The sequence below is a fragment of the Candoia aspera genome, chromosome 12 (assembly GCF_035149785.1).
Source record: "Candoia aspera isolate rCanAsp1 chromosome 12, rCanAsp1.hap2, whole genome shotgun sequence".
Classification (NCBI taxonomy): domain Eukaryota; kingdom Metazoa; phylum Chordata; class Lepidosauria; order Squamata; family Boidae; genus Candoia; species Candoia aspera.
The window spans coordinates 21680694-21696109 of record NC_086164.1 but is presented as its reverse complement, the minus strand read 5'-3'; the positions used below and the strand labels follow the sequence as shown (position 1 = coordinate 21696109).

The window sequence follows — 15416 nt, the reverse complement described above, 5'->3', positions numbered from 1 at the left end:
ATGCATTCAGATACATCTATTCCTATGCTTCCAAATGATATTTTCCTTAGCAGAGCTGTTGCTGATTGTGAAGAGCTGGAGTCTCTCCCCTCTTGGTGTCACTTTTAGGCTGGGTTCCCAGGGCCCACATTAAAAATCACAGCTGATGTGTTCACATAATGTGGTATGCCTAAATAAATAGATAAAGTAAGTTATGGCTTGGAAGGAGTGCCTCTGCTCTGTATCAATGGGGCTGGAAAGATTCTCCTTGTTGTGACTGTGATGCCGATATGCAAACTATTAAACATACTGTACAAGACTGCCCACAATGTGCATTCCCTGGCTCCTTAGAAGATCTGCACAAAGCAACACCAGAAGCGATTGCCTGGATAACTGAACTGGACATCCAGTTATGAGGCTACTACTGTATTCCTTCACAAGCCTCGTGTGGCGCAGAGTGGTAGGCGGCAGTATCGCAACTGAAAACTCTCTCCACGACCCAAGTTTGATCCCAGCAGAAGCTGGATTCTTGGGTAGCAGGCTCAGGTTGACCCAGCCTTCCATCCTTCTGAGGTCAGTAAAATGAGTACCCAGCTCATTTGGGGGAAGGTGACAACTGAGGAAGGCAACGGCAAACCACCCTCTATAGCCTGCCAAGAAAATGTCGCAAAAGCGGCATCCCTCCAAAGGGTCAGACATGACTCGGTGCTTGCACAGGAGACCTTTCACCTTTTCACTGTATCCCTTCATAAGTTCTGTATATAATTGTGTGGACTGTGTATATTTGCCTTTCTCTTGTCATGTACTCATCATATACGAGATATATATATACATATACATATACAGCTTGAAATTATACATGGTTCATACAACATGCTAAAACAAGGGCTGGGTTTCCCACTGTGTGCTGAGCTGCAAACTACCCAACCCCATTTCAGCTAAATCTAGTCTGAACCCAGTCCTTCCGAGGTTCTCTGATGCAGTCTCATGCGGGCTTTGGGAGGTATGCTCTATGCTGTAAGAGATTGGGGAGAGGCAGCAAAGGATCGTTACCTTGTCGTGGCGCTGGAGCTTGAGCACCTCAATAATGCCATGAACTAAACCGTGAAGGGCCACCCAAGACAGGAAGGTCATGACAGAGAGGTCAGACTAAATGCGATCCCTGGGGAAGGTAATGGCAACCCACCTCAATATTCTTGCCGTGAAAACTAAATGGATCAGTACAACCAGAGATACGTCAGTATACCCTCGGAAGATGAGACTCCCAGGTTGGAAGATGGTCAAAATGCTACTGGGGAGGAACAGAGGATGAGTTCAACTAGCCTCAGATGTGATGACGCAGCTAGCTCAAAGCAGAAAGGACAGCTAGGGGCCGACGGTGCTGGTGGTGAATGGTGAATCCGATGTTCTAAGGATCAACACACCACTGGAACCTGGAATGTAAGATCTATGAGCCAGGGCAAATTGGATGTGGTTATTGGTGAGATGTCAAGATTAAAGATAGAAATTCTGGGTGTCAGTGAACTGAAATGGACTGGAATGGGCCACTTCACATCAAATGACCACCAGATCTACTACTGTGGACAAGAGGACCACAGAAGGAATGGAGTAGCCTTCATATATAGTAAAGTGGCTAAAGCAGTGCTTGGATACAATCCAAAAAATGATAGAATGATCTCAATTCGAATTCAGGGTAAGCCATTTAACATCACAGTGATCCAAATATATGCCCCAATCACAGATGCTGAAGAAGCTGAAGTAGATCAGTTCTATGAGGATCTGCCGCACCTATTGGACAATACGCCAAAAAGAGAGTACCGCCATGTGGGGGAGATGGGCAGTGATAAACTTTGATAAATAAATAAAAATAAATAAAAATTTTCATTACAGGAGACTGGAATGCTAAGGTGGGCAGTCAAATGACACCAGGAATTACAGGTAGGTATGGCCTGGGAGAACAAAATGAAGTGTGACACAGGCTGATAGAATTTTGCCAAGACAACTCACTCTGCAGAACAAACACTCTCTTCCAACAACCTAAGAGACGGCTTTATACATGGACTTCACCAGATGGACAACACTGAAATCAGATTGACTACATCCTTTGCAGCCAAAGGTGGCGGACATCTATACAGTTGGTAAAAAGAAGACCTGGAGCTGACTGTAAGTTCAGATCACAAACTTCTTATTGCACAATTTAGGATCAGACTAAAAAGATTAGGGAAGACCCACAGATCAGCTAGATATGAGCTCACTAATATTCCTAATGAATATGCAGTAGAGGTGAAGAATAGGTTTGAGGGACTGGACTTAGTAGATAGGGTCCCGGAAGAACTATGGACAGAAGTTCGCAACATTGTTCAGGAGGCGGCAACAAAATACATCCCAACGAAAAAGAAAACCAAGAAGGCAAAATGGCTGTCTGCTGAGATACTAGAAGTAACCCAAGAAAGAAGGAAAGCAAAAGGCAACAGTGATAGGGGGAGATATGCCCAATTCAATGCAAAATTCCAGAGGTTAGCCAGAAGAGATAAGGAATTATTTTTAAATAAGCAATGCGTGGAAGGGGAAGAAGACAATAGAATAGGAAGGACAAGAGACCTCTTCCAGAAAATTAGAAACATTGGAGGTAAATTCCAGGCAAAAATGGGTATGATCAAAAACAGGATGGCAAGGACCTAACAGAAGAAGAAGAGATCAAGAAATGGTGGCAAGAATATACGGAAGACCTGTATAGGAAGGATAACAATATCGGGGATAGCTTTGACGATGTGGTCAGTGAGCTAGAGCCAGACATCCTGAAGAGTGAGGTTGAGTGGGCCTTAAGAAGCATTGCTAATAACAAGGCAGCAGGAGATGACGGCATCCCAGCTGAACTGTTTAAAATCTTGCAAGATGATGCTGTCAAGGTGATGCATGCTATATGCCAGCAAATTTGGAAAACACAAGCATGGCCATCAGAGTGGAAAAATTCAACTTATATCCCCATACCAAAAAAGGGAAGCACTAAAGAATGTTCAAACTATCGAACAGTGGCATTCATTTCACATGCCAGTAAGGTAATGCTCAAGATCCTGCAAGGTAGACTCCAACAATTCATGGAGCGAGAATTGCCAGATGTACAAGCTGGGTTTAGAAAAGGTGGAGGAATTAGGGACTTTGCTTCTCTTAAAACTAGGATCACCTTTCAGATTACCTCCACATAACTATCCCCTTAAAATCCCTTTTCAAAAAGTCCTGTTTTTCAAGAAAATTCTGATGTACAGATACACACACACAATTTTCCATATATTAATTTCATGCATCTCTAAATGGATTCAAAATGGTGAAAATGTATGAAAAGAATTAAGGTAAGCTAAGACATTTAAACAGCAGCAGATAAAATAATTAAAATAAAAATATGCTCCAACTAATATATACTGTAGATTAACCTACACGTTAATAAGCTGTGTATAATTTAGTGTATTGTGCTCCTAAAATTCTTCCTGTAGAGTGGATTTCTTTTTTAACACCTCCCAAAGTTCAGAGTTCCAATGAACAAGAGAAGAAATGCCGCTGAAACGTGGGAGACAATAGGTTAGGAGAAGCCAAGGAGAAGCCACCGATTTCCCTGTGGCAGACAAGCCCTCTCCTCAGGAGACGGGAAGGCAGACAGATAGCCAAGTCACCCGAGAAAATGCAGTCCAGGAGCAAGGGCTGGGTGGCTACTCCAGGGGTGTTAAAAAGCATCAGAAATCCCTCATCTCCCAAGTCCACCTTTGGGGCTAGCAACACCTTATTTTATGATGTGCCACTGTGAGAGAGGAGGAATGTGGTCTGGATTTGGGGTGGTCTGAATGATTTTTTAGTGAGCCCTTATTCTAAATGGAAAAGAGTTGAGGATTTTGGGGAGGGACTTCTGGAGGTCCACACTTTTTACTGTCTTTTTCTTGGGGGGGAGGGAGGTAGACTGGTCTATTGGGGAGAGTAAGGAAGATAACCTTGTCAGAGCTAGGCCAGCAATGAAGAAAAAACATGGTCTAAGTCCACAACAGACTGATATCGTTCAGAAGCAGCATTTACTTTCATTCATCACTTTTCTATAGAAACTGAAACCCAGACAAGCAGCACCCCTGACATTTCTCATCACTCAGCAGCGGGTTCCCCTTGCATTGGGAACGAGGTAGCAGAGGATATATACACACACACACATTCTCCCAGCAGAAGGCTAAAGGGCCAGAGATTCGCATGGCCCCCACCTTATAATGGTTCCACAAGTCTTTGAAAACTTGGTTTTACTCCCAGTCCTGGGGTAAGGTTGTTTGTGGACCCCTGGTAGTATCTTGTAATGTAATAGGTACTTAGAGTGGCTTGCATACTTCAAAGCAAAAGCAAAAGAGGAAAAGAGATAAACACCCGGACAAAAGTGATTTGTCAACATCATTTGGGAGTCAGGCAGCTTTCCAAATCCAATCAATCAATCCATCAAGGTGATAATATTTCTGCTGCAATTTTCAGTCATGGGATGGGCAACCAGCAGCTTGTAATCACAGGGAATAAAGGAGAAGTTGGAGGCTTCTGTTTTTCTTCTACCAAAGGAGCTAAAAATACAGCCATTTTTCTCTCTTTTGCTAGGGAGAAAAGGAAGTTCCACCACTTCCCTTTCCTCCAACAGGCTCAAATGTTTGCAATGTGTGGGCTTCCACGTGAAAACTCTGCCCCGGCTAGGCAGCAGCTCTGGTCCTCTGCATTCTCACAAATTGGAGAGGTGACCCGCACTGCAGCTGATAACTCTTCATCTTGTGAGACACTTTGCTCCACTTCCCCACAAGTCTAGAGGAACGAAGCTCAAGCGGCTTCTAAGGAGAGGGAGAACAGTGGAAGACGTGGAAGTGTCCTGTGTGGGGACAGAGCAGGACAGGAACGGTTTCTGAGTGGCACGTGATCGTGTGTAGGTGCGCAGGTGCACATTCCCAGGTGCAGCCCTCAGCCTGCAAAACACTGCCCAGTCCTTTCTTAAGATGGGGCATTGAACATGCCTCCACAAAGCGGCTGCGTTTGGGCCAAGAGTGACCCACTGATCGCCTACAGCACAAAGACCTGTCCCCTCACATTCCAGCGCACACACAGGATAATGGGTTTAAGTAACAGGGGCAGATTCTGACTGAATATTAAGAAAAATGCCCTAAAGGTAAAAGCAGTTGCACAGCAGAAGCATTTCCCCAAAGAGGACGTGGCATGTTAATGGCTAAACAGCCAAAGCCCAGCACGCTTAAATTGTCATTCCTGCCCTGAGCAATGCATTAGACTCAAGGGCCTCCTGGCCCTTCCCAGCCCTCGGATGTGCAGCCATTGCAGCCCGTCATGCTCAGGGGGAACGAAACTTCCAAGTCAACAACGCAAATGAGATAAAGGTAACTGAAGGCTTTTTTCTTATAAAGAGGCTGTAAATGCAAGTGCGTAGGGTGGTCTCAAGCTCTGTGCACTTCCTCCCACTCCCATCATGTGCTTCCCACTTGCTGTGATAAATGGCAGGAAATCATGTGACCGACCTCTGAGCCAGGCACAAGATACACATTAAAAGCTTCCAATGCAAAGGAGCTGCCTCTGGCCCCAATTAAGGCAATCCAGACCTGCATTTTCATGGCCTCTGAGGCGCTAGCTGAAAGAAAAAGGCTCCTGTGGATTTCATTTCACCCTCTCCAAGGAAGACGTGGGAGCCAATGTGGTTGATGCTGAGAACAGAAATCCACAGCAATTAAATGTTGGCACAGCCCAAAACAGTGATTTTTGTCTGTGCTGATGATGTTGCTGAAACAATAAGATGTTATTGAAGGGGTAGGCAAAAATTTTGTACCAGTGGGCCCAATTCAGAATTTAGAGACCCTGCTGTGGGGGCATTCACAAAATGGCTTGTCCCCTCACAATCACCCAGTTACCCGAAAGCAAAGGAAAGAGCTCAGTCTTTGCACCTCCTCTCAGCTCAGCTATGACCACTGTCTGTTTTTCAGGGCAGGCAACCACCCCATATTTTTTAATCTTCTCAGAAGAACAATGGGGCCCCAGAGGGATTCTAGACAATCAGAACTGTACTTGAGGCCGGTGTCTTTCTTTTGCAGCAGGTCAGCTCCACAAGCATTTATTTTCAAAGGCATTTCTTGGCCCTTTGGCTAAGATTGTCCATGTGCACATATGTGTGTGTAGGTCTAGGTTTCTCTATCTTCAAATTTAACCAAAAAAAAAAATCAGGTGGGGAAAGAAGCTGGAAGGCAACTGGGGAGGGCCTGCTTGCTCCATCTTGCTTATTTCTGCCCTGGTACTGGAGAAGGTGCTAGCAACATTGTGAAAATGTAACCGTTGCCCTCTATACCTGTTGGAAATCATCCTGTCACTTCCTGGCCATGTGCTGAAGGTTAAGGAGCCACCCAGGAGGCACGCTGCTGCTGCTGGAAGGCTGGTGCTGTCCCTCTCAACTCTCTCCGTTCAGGACACGCTTCCAGGCCGAGAAAAGACATTGCCAGAGGAGAGCCGGGTTTGTCTATGGTGGGAAACAACCAGGAGGTTCCTGGGAGCACCTTTTCCGACTAACAAATGCTATCAGAAAGCACAGGGTAGCTGGGCTGATTCAGGTGAAGGGAAGGAAATATATCCTCAGGAGGGAGCAGCACAGGGGGCAGGAAAGGAGCACCAGCTTCCGCTCACAGGATTCCTGCTGCTCCACATCACTTGGCTGTGGGTGCCCAGCTGCATCCCAGGGTCTTACGATGGGAGAGAAAAAGCGTTTAAGCAGTTCAGACCAGAAGCGCCTTCCCAGTCACTTCTTTCCCCCAGGACTCTGAAAAGGCCATGCCAGTAAAAAGCAGAAGAAAACTAAGGTTGTCCAAGAACACCTATTCAGGTGTTCACAAGCAAACTCTCTGGGCCCTATGAAAATGCTGGGCTGCAGCTTTGGATGTGATATAAAAACACTGAACATACAGGGAAAAGAAACTTCTATCAATGACCTGCAGAATTGGCTGTTTTCCTCAACACAACAGATGAATGTATGCATTCAATATTTTAAATCTTATGTTTCATCTTCATTTAAAACGTTAAAGAGACAAATACTGCCTCTGGCCATGAAAGTTCCATTCCTAGCAAAACTTATTCAATCAGGAAGTGCTCAGGAAAACTGGGCTCTTTCCTCCATCATTTTAACTGGCAGAAAGCTGGAGAATAGAAGGGTGTGAAATGTGCACACCTCTGGGAGCTTTATCTGGCAGATTAGAAAAAGCCAGACCACCAGTTGGCTTAAACAAGGCAGTCTCCAGCCTTGGCCAGTCATATTCCCTCTTCCTTTATTCAGATGCCAAGCACCATTCCCTGATAAGCAACCGGTCAAATGGATAAACAGTGCCATTGCCAGGCACACCATACATGTCCATGACACTCGCTGGCAGAATAATGCATCACTTATTAAGTGGCAGCCAAGATAAACCCTGTACTGGTCTTTCCAAAAAGGGCAGCAGAAGGGGGGAAATTCTTTTTTTTTTGAGAGAGAGAGTTGCATGGTACATAATCTTCTCTAAATTCAGTTCAAAACTCCTTCAGTTCAAATCTCATTCATATCTCGGAATCACTTCCAGATTCCTAATGAGCTCCTACAACCAACAGGAAATGCATATTTGCCGTCCAACGAAAACAAAGAGGTGGATGGCGTTTGCACTCTGCCCACCAACCAGAAGCTGACACAGCAGCCATCAGAGTAAGGAGAATGAATGACTGGGAGCCAGCTTGGAGGATGGGGAAAAAACTACCCAACCCCTAAACAGTTTTCTCCTTGTTATGCAACCCCAGCAGCACTTTTCTGTCAGAATTTCTCAAAGCCCAGGGACAGCAATGTCAAAACAATTATGACAGGATTAGTGAAGGGATCATCTACGCCAAGAAAAGTCCAACACGGCTAAAGCCCAATACATAGATCAATTGCTGGTGTTCTCTGCTAGACCCAGGACAAATATCCCCCTTGTCCAATGCATTTTAGCATTTTTGTACAGATAATCTCTGGATTTTCCTAGTTTAATTATTCCAAAGAGGCTGATTGGTAGCTGGTGAGATTTTATTGTATTGCAAATATGTTATTATGTGGTTTCAGATTTTGATCTTATAGTTTGAGAAGGAGAAGTGTGGAAATGCTTGTCACAGAAGGGGCAGATTTTACACAACAAAATTAATCCAGCTAAAGAGGAAGAGAAACCTTGCTTCTGAGAAGAACTGAAGAAGAAAAATGGCAGACAGCGTGACCCAAAGAGAAAGAAAAAGCTAAAAAGGGTGTGCCACGAAAAAAGCTCTGGCTATGAAATGTGGCCAAGCTCCCTGCAGAAGCCACACACTTAGGGCCACTCTTGAACACCTGCTGTTGCATCCCACTGCAAGGCAGGCAAGCGGTGAAGCTACCAAAAACGAACCTTTCCAGAAAAAGGGAAATTCTAAGAAGAGGGTGAGGCTGTGCCTTTCCTTTCCACCACCCAGGTTGTCATGGAATTACAGTAACATCCTGCATCATCTGGAAATCCCTGAATCATTTTCTTGAACACTCAAGAGGGGAATTCCCCAATACTATATGATTTTATTTCATGGCTGAATTCTCATGATGGTTTAATTTAAAATCTATGTTCCTTTAGTTTCAGCCTGCTGTCCCTTGCTCTATCTGACTCCAGCCGATTCTGGATATTCTGCATTTCACTAATGAAACATTGTGGAAACATTTTTTATGAGTATCACAGGAAAATTTTGAAGCATGCCTCTGGATTTCTAACACCCAGAACCAAGATAATTTTAGGAGGAATATACCCTGCCAAAGACTTAAAAGAAACCTATCTCTTTAAACCTCTGAGTCCCAAATGCCTGCAGAAGTTAATACAATTATGTGCCGTGACATTGAGGGAGACACAGCACAGGGAGGGTCATTGTGGCTCAATTATTAACTGGGCTGGGGGAGGGAAGACCCTTGACTTGATCGGAATGTGGCCTAGCTCAGTGGTGACGTTTAAGCTGCGTAGAAGGCACCAGAACTGGGCATAAAGGTTAATGCATTTGTTTTCATTGCTAGCCTTAGTCCTCCAGCTACTTCATTCCAGGGAAAGTCCTTGTACTCTAGAAGGGTGAAATCCTACTTACCAGTGTCTGCCTGCATTTCCTCCCAGGGAAGGGGAAGTCAGGTTTAAAGAGCACAGGACTGTTGAGCTTCTCCAGAAAGAAATGAACCAAGCTTATGAGAAAAGTGTACTGTGTGACCTTTGTGGCAATTGTCAAATGTGTGAGGACTCGCTGATAAGGGAAGGCAGCTCTGCATGGAAAGGTTCTGCCCAAATTAACCCTTGCTTAAAGCCTAGCTTTGGGTATCACTTCTTATGGTCCAGGTCCACATGAACCCTTCCCTTCTGCTTCATCTGCCTGGAGCCTGAGCGAGCCCTGGGCTGTGGTGTGTGCCGGCACCCTGCGCTTTCTCCCTCCTGGAGTTATCCATCCTGCATAGTTAGACACTCAGAGAAACAGGAAGGCTGATTTGTTCTGCTCCTTCAACCCCCAGAACTGTATGTTCAACCTTGGCAGGAAAGTTTATGCTGCAAAAGCAGCATGAAACTGGTTAGTAGGAAGAGCTGGGGAGCAGGAAGCAAGTGAGTGAGTGAGTGAGTGAGAGAGAGAGAGAGAGAGAAAGAACTAGAAAGACTTTTTAATTTTTCTTCCTTTTAATGTTTAGTTTCTTGGACTATTTTTTTTTTTGGCTAATGGTCAGTGTCACTTAAGAAGTTCCCATCAGAATGCAGCAAACAACAACCCTTGTACTATTACTGTTAAATTAATATAACACTCCTCATTATCATTCACAAAGTATTTGCAGACAAAATAAAAATTCAAATCTCAAACCCCACCAGAAAAACTTCACTTAAACACCAAACGGCCACCAAGCCCACCAAGCGGTACCAAGGCAACGCAACGCACAGCAAGCCGGGAGCTCAAAAGCCTCCACAGCCACAGTGCTCAGGAGCCCGGCTGCGGTCTGGATGGCACTCAGACCGGGAAGACGCCTGGCACACACTCAGGGCTGTGAGCTCCCCACACTGTCTCCTCCAGCAGCGGTGCTTCTTCCCAGGACCTGACTTGGCTCCCTTGGATGCACCCAGCTGACAGGGATCCAGGGAAGGCAACTGGCCCACTCTTCCTCTCCCCACTTCAGGAGTTTGAAGGAGTAAATGGATACCTTAAGGAACTGTGAATCTTCCATTTGGCTCCTTCCTTCTTTCTCCCATGCACAAGCGGACTGAATTTTGTCCCCAGTTAGTCTCAGAACTGCAAAGGGATGCTGGCTGCCCTTCAGCACTTCTCTTGTAAAGGAAGACTAGACTCTGTGTACTCTTTTGTCAGATAGATGGGTGGCCTTATCAATTTGATTAATAATTAATTAATTAACATTTCCTTTCCCCATCCGCCTGCAATTCCAGGAGCCCTTGGAAAACCACATCTTCCATAGATCAGGAGCTCAAAGAAAGTCAGCACAGAAGAGTACAGCCTGGAAGGAGAAAAGGACCACCATCAGTCTCTATCCTTGTCACATCACTGCTGTTCCCCATAACTGGCCAGGCAAGACAACACAAGTTTGAAAAATACAGGGTTTTTTTTCCCCCAGAAAACTTACTTATAAGATAATCCAAAATGAGTGGGAACAAGCTGACCTAATTCTAACAGCAACTCTGAAAGCCAACATGGCCCCACCAAAATCTGGAAAAGCTTAGGGAGAGGTCAACAGATGGTCTCAGTTACTAATGGAAATTTTAAAAATGCTTTGGAAATGTGAACAGGGCAGAACAAGAATCCTCCAACACAGTAAATGGAATTAAAAATAGAAGTGATTAAACTATTTGGGATAAAAGTGAAGAAATACTATAAGGAGTCAGAATTCTGCAGGGAACAACAGTAATATGTTGAAGAGCAGATACATGAAGCAGACACTATAAATGTTAGTGTCCAAGAAAAAATTAATAGAAAGGAGGTCATAAATGCTTGAAAATGTTGAAAAATGGCAGGCTGCAGGTGTAGATGGCATAACTGGACAATTCTTAAAACATGCTTGTGGTTTGCTTGTGGAGTAGCTGTGCAATTTGTTAAATGGGTATGCGAGGTGTGGGATGATTGTTCCCCTGTACAAAGTGAAAGGTTGCAAGACTGAATGGAAAAACTGTAGGAGATGAGTTTGTTAAACATCCCCAGGGAGGCATTTGTAAGAATTCTGATTGAAAGGGTATAAGAAGTAAAAACAAGCAAAATTGGGAAAATCAATGCAACTTTTCCTCTTCAGAAGGTCACCGAGAAATGGGTGAATGTGAGAAAGTTTACATTTGTTGATTTAGACAAAGCATATGATAAAGCAAATGCACTTGAATTATTGAATGTTTTGCATAAATATGGAGTTGAAAATTGGTTGCTAAATGCAGTAAGAGTGATTTATGATGGAAATAAAGCAGGTATGAAAAATAAATGGAATACTTAGCATATGGTTCAACATTGAGCAAGGACAAAGATGTGTAAGATCCACCCTTGGTGGATAAATTTATGGATAAATGTATAAAGAATGCTTGTTGTGATGTTAGGGGTGTGTTTGTTGGAGACATGAATACATGTATTTTTGTATACAAGGATTCTGTGTTGTTGGCTGAAAAGCCAAATGTTGGAAATGCAACAAAGAAGGAATGTTTTAACATATGTGGTAGTTACGCAAAAAGATTCAAAAGTACTGGAAAGAAATATACCAAAACATTCAGAAAATTCTGAAATAATTTTGAATAAAATTAAAATCACAAATATTTTTATTAGGTATGACCCCAGAAAGTATCAATGAAAAGTATCATAATTTATTAAGCCATATGCTGAGAGGGCCAATAACCTGACACAACATTGTCACGTTTATTCCTATTACATGGGGAAAAGAAAGTGGATTTTCTGTACCTTACTTACAGCTAAAAGACCTATTGTTCAGCATTGGAAAGACAAACATATGGCCCCAACTATTCAGTGGTTGGCAGAATTGATGTCACCAACAATGTATGAATCAATATCTTATCAATATAGGTCACCTATGGATGATAATGAATTAAGACGTCCATTCATTGAAATGTTTACTGTACACCTTGTCTGTCTGTGAATATATATGCCCTGTATGTTTGTTTCTTTTTTAAGTTCTCTTTTTTCTTCTTTTAGAATTTTGAATATTTTCCTTTGTTTTTTGTAGTTATAAATAAAAGAATAAGAAAAAATTAATATACAAAATAATAATAAAAAAGAGAACCCAAATGATTAGATAGATCATATGATGTAATAAAGAGTATGATCCTGAAAATTACTGTACCAAAGACCAGGGTACTTGACAGGGAAAATGAAATTAATGACTACAAGTTATACATAAATGGTAAAAAACTGAAGGGATAGATAAATTGGTGTACTTTGACAGAATGAAAGAGTGAAGAGTGAAGAAGACTGACAAAACCATGGTTGGGTGGAGTCAGAAATCCTTAAAAGGAAAAAAAGTGAAATTTAAAAAGTGAAAGGCAACACATGAAGTAGTTAGTGTTTAGATGTAATGAAAGCAAGGATGGAATGCTAAGGAAAAGTATTCCTTTGGGTGTTTTGCACAATTGTACTTGCCCAGAAAGGGACTGTGTGACTGGCACTTCAGCATGCTCTCCGCTGCAGACCACCAGCTGAACAGACTGCCCGGCCGGCAAGGACGCTTCTGATCTTATGACAAAAGCCTTTCCCACAGGGCTGACCTGGGGTCCCCTCCACAAAAAGCTATGCTGTGCCAGCAAGGTCTCTTTTGCCAGCTGGCAGTGGAGAGAAGTCAGCACAGGAGAGATGGGTAAGTTGGTATGAAGGACTGAGCTCGTGCCATGCCATAGCCACTGCCCCACCCCAGGAGTCCATGTAGGGGCATCACAACGGCCTAGTTACTAGTGCCCTGCCCTGCTGCAGCCACAATCCACAAGGTTCACTTTCTCACAGACTGCTTAGCCAACTACCAGTTCAGTTGCTCCGAAGGACAATCCGAGGGGGGAGGTCCCCCTTCCAGCTCTGTTAACACAATGGAGATAAGTGAAAAGCCCCAAAGGCCACTCCTATATTTTAATGGAACCCAGGCAACACTCCCAGCAGGTTGCAGCACCAAAGAACTTTCTATATTCTTAACTTTTTAAAACAAAGTTTATATCCTTCCATACACGTAGCATGCGCAGCCTCAATTGTATAGACACACAAGCAAATCAAAATGATTACAACATTAAAGGGGAAATCAGTCATACAGAAGCCCAAAATTATGTAAGAAAGGGTGGTATTCCCCTTTAAAATGGAGGCAAGAAAGGATGAGCACAGAAAATCTTCCATATGAGGAGTTTGAAGCTACAGATTAAAAAAAAACAGAGGAGAATTAAGAACAGTATATCTGTGGGTGTGGGATGTCTGTAACACAACATTCTTTAACAGAAAAAGTGAGACAAGATCAGTATGTCAGAGTGACACTCACTCTCTAAATATGCCATTCAGACTTGATCCAACACTCATTAAAGACAACAACAGACTTCCATGAATGTGGAATTCCCTTATCTGCCTTTCCATTTTGAAAATCTCTCAGTTATGGTACAAGGAGTCTCTTAGGACATCCAATGAGCCTGAAGGCTGGCTCAGACCCTGGCCCCTCTGGTCAGGCACACCAGCAGGACACACAAAAGCCTTCTGCAGTGGGCATTCAGAACCTCTGAGCCCAACGTTGGGGGAAGGGGGCAATATACAGGCGGCACCACAACTTGAGCTACTGAGAGCCTCCTGCCCCAGGGAGAAGAGACTCAACAGTGGCTCTTTCTTAAAGAGGCCAACTTCATATCCTCAGCTGATTGTAGAGAGCTTGTCGCACTCAAGGCAACAAAGAATCCATTGTCGGGACTGAATGTTAAGAGCACTGAAATGGATGTGCATCCTCTACAGAAGACCTGTCATTTCACCCAGCTAGCTTAGAAGGGGGGGGGGGGTCACGGCTGTACAACACTGGTCCAGCTGATGGGTTGGGACATGTCTAAGGTCTTATCTAGTGGCAACATCACCTTCCCTTTTGGCAGCTCTTGGCTGTTGGGTGACAAAGAAGGAAGCAGCTGGCCAGCCAAGGCTTCTGCACTTTATATAAATGGGTTCAGCTTCTGCACCTTCCACATCGATCCTAGAAGAGCATGTCCACATCCCCACATGGGCATCGACACAACCAGGGAACGCTGGCTAAAATTACCCCCTTCCACCCCAGCACAGAAGGGGCAGGTGCTTAGCCAGCCTCCCGCGCAAGGAAAAGCGGAGAGCAGCACCCTACAGCTCCGCCAGCTTTGGCAGCCGGTTGCACCAACCAGGGTTTTTCCAACCGGGTCCGCAGGAACTTGACACAGTCCCGTGGGAGATTCAGGGCAGAAAAAGAAGTTCCCTCGAGCGCAGCCAGCTGTCTATCTCTGGAGCTTTGCCCCTTGATTTGGGGTTCCGGGGATTATTTTTAGCTAACAACTTGCGCCACCTGAAAGCGCCTGGCACCTCCGGCATCCCAAGGGACCCCCGAGAGCAGGGTCGGACGGCGCCCCCCTCTGGGACTGCTGCTCAGGCCGGGCTGGGCCGCCGGTGTCCCGATCAGCCAGCTCCCGGGCAGCCCGAGCCGAAACCGAGGGGAATCGGCCTCTTCCCCGAAGCCGGGAAAGGCGGCCCCCAAACCGCGGCTTCCCTCGTTCCCGGCGGGACCGAGAGCGCGGCCGAGGGAGCGGTGCCAGCCTAGCGGTACGCACTGCTCCCGCGTCAGCCCCCGAAGGCGCAGCGTGGCAGGAGGAAGCGACGCGCCGCCGCCGCCGGTCCCAGGAGCCGGACCAGAGAAACGCCGCGGCCCTCGCGCGACCGCCTCTTACCCAGAGGCTGAGCCGGTGCTCCTTCCGCGCAGCCCCACGAAGCTCCGCTGCCGCCGCCGTCGCCGCCGTCGTCTCCCCGAGCAGAGCCGCCCGCTGCCAGCCGCCCAGTCCCGGCATTGGCCGCCCTCTGCGGGGCCGTTTCCGGCCAGCCAGAGCGAGCCGCCAGAGGGCTGCGCCTCCTCGGTTGTTGTCCGAGCGAGTGGCTCTACGCGCAGGTGGCTGATGGGCCGGCCGAGGCCGCCTCCCCTCCCCTCGCCGACCGCCCTCAGCCAATCCCTTGCCGCGCCCGCGGCTGAACCTCCAGGCGCCCTCGCCGCCCTCCCGCCCGCAGCGCGGGCTGGGCCTGGGGTCCCCCACGGGCAGCGGGGAGATGAGCCCGAAGGCGTCCGCCCCCTCGGGGACGGGCCTCGCTCGATTCCCCCCAGGCTTCCTCGACGGCACTCGGCCGGCTTGAGAGCAGCCCTCGAGTTTCCGAGGCGGAGGCCGGACTTGAACGCG

General features: G+C 45.9%; 1 protein-coding gene across 1 annotated transcript in view; it reads right to left on the bottom strand.

The window, feature by feature from the left end:
- The window catches only part of STARD8 (StAR related lipid transfer domain containing 8), an 80861-nt gene extending 65880 nt beyond the window's left edge, over positions 1-14981 (bottom strand). The window contains exon 1 of the mRNA XM_063313739.1: positions 14919-14981. The gene's annotated coding sequence lies outside the window, so the exon portion shown is untranslated. The remainder of the gene's footprint in view (positions 1-14918) is intronic.
- Positions 14982-15416: the final 435 nt, after the last annotated feature.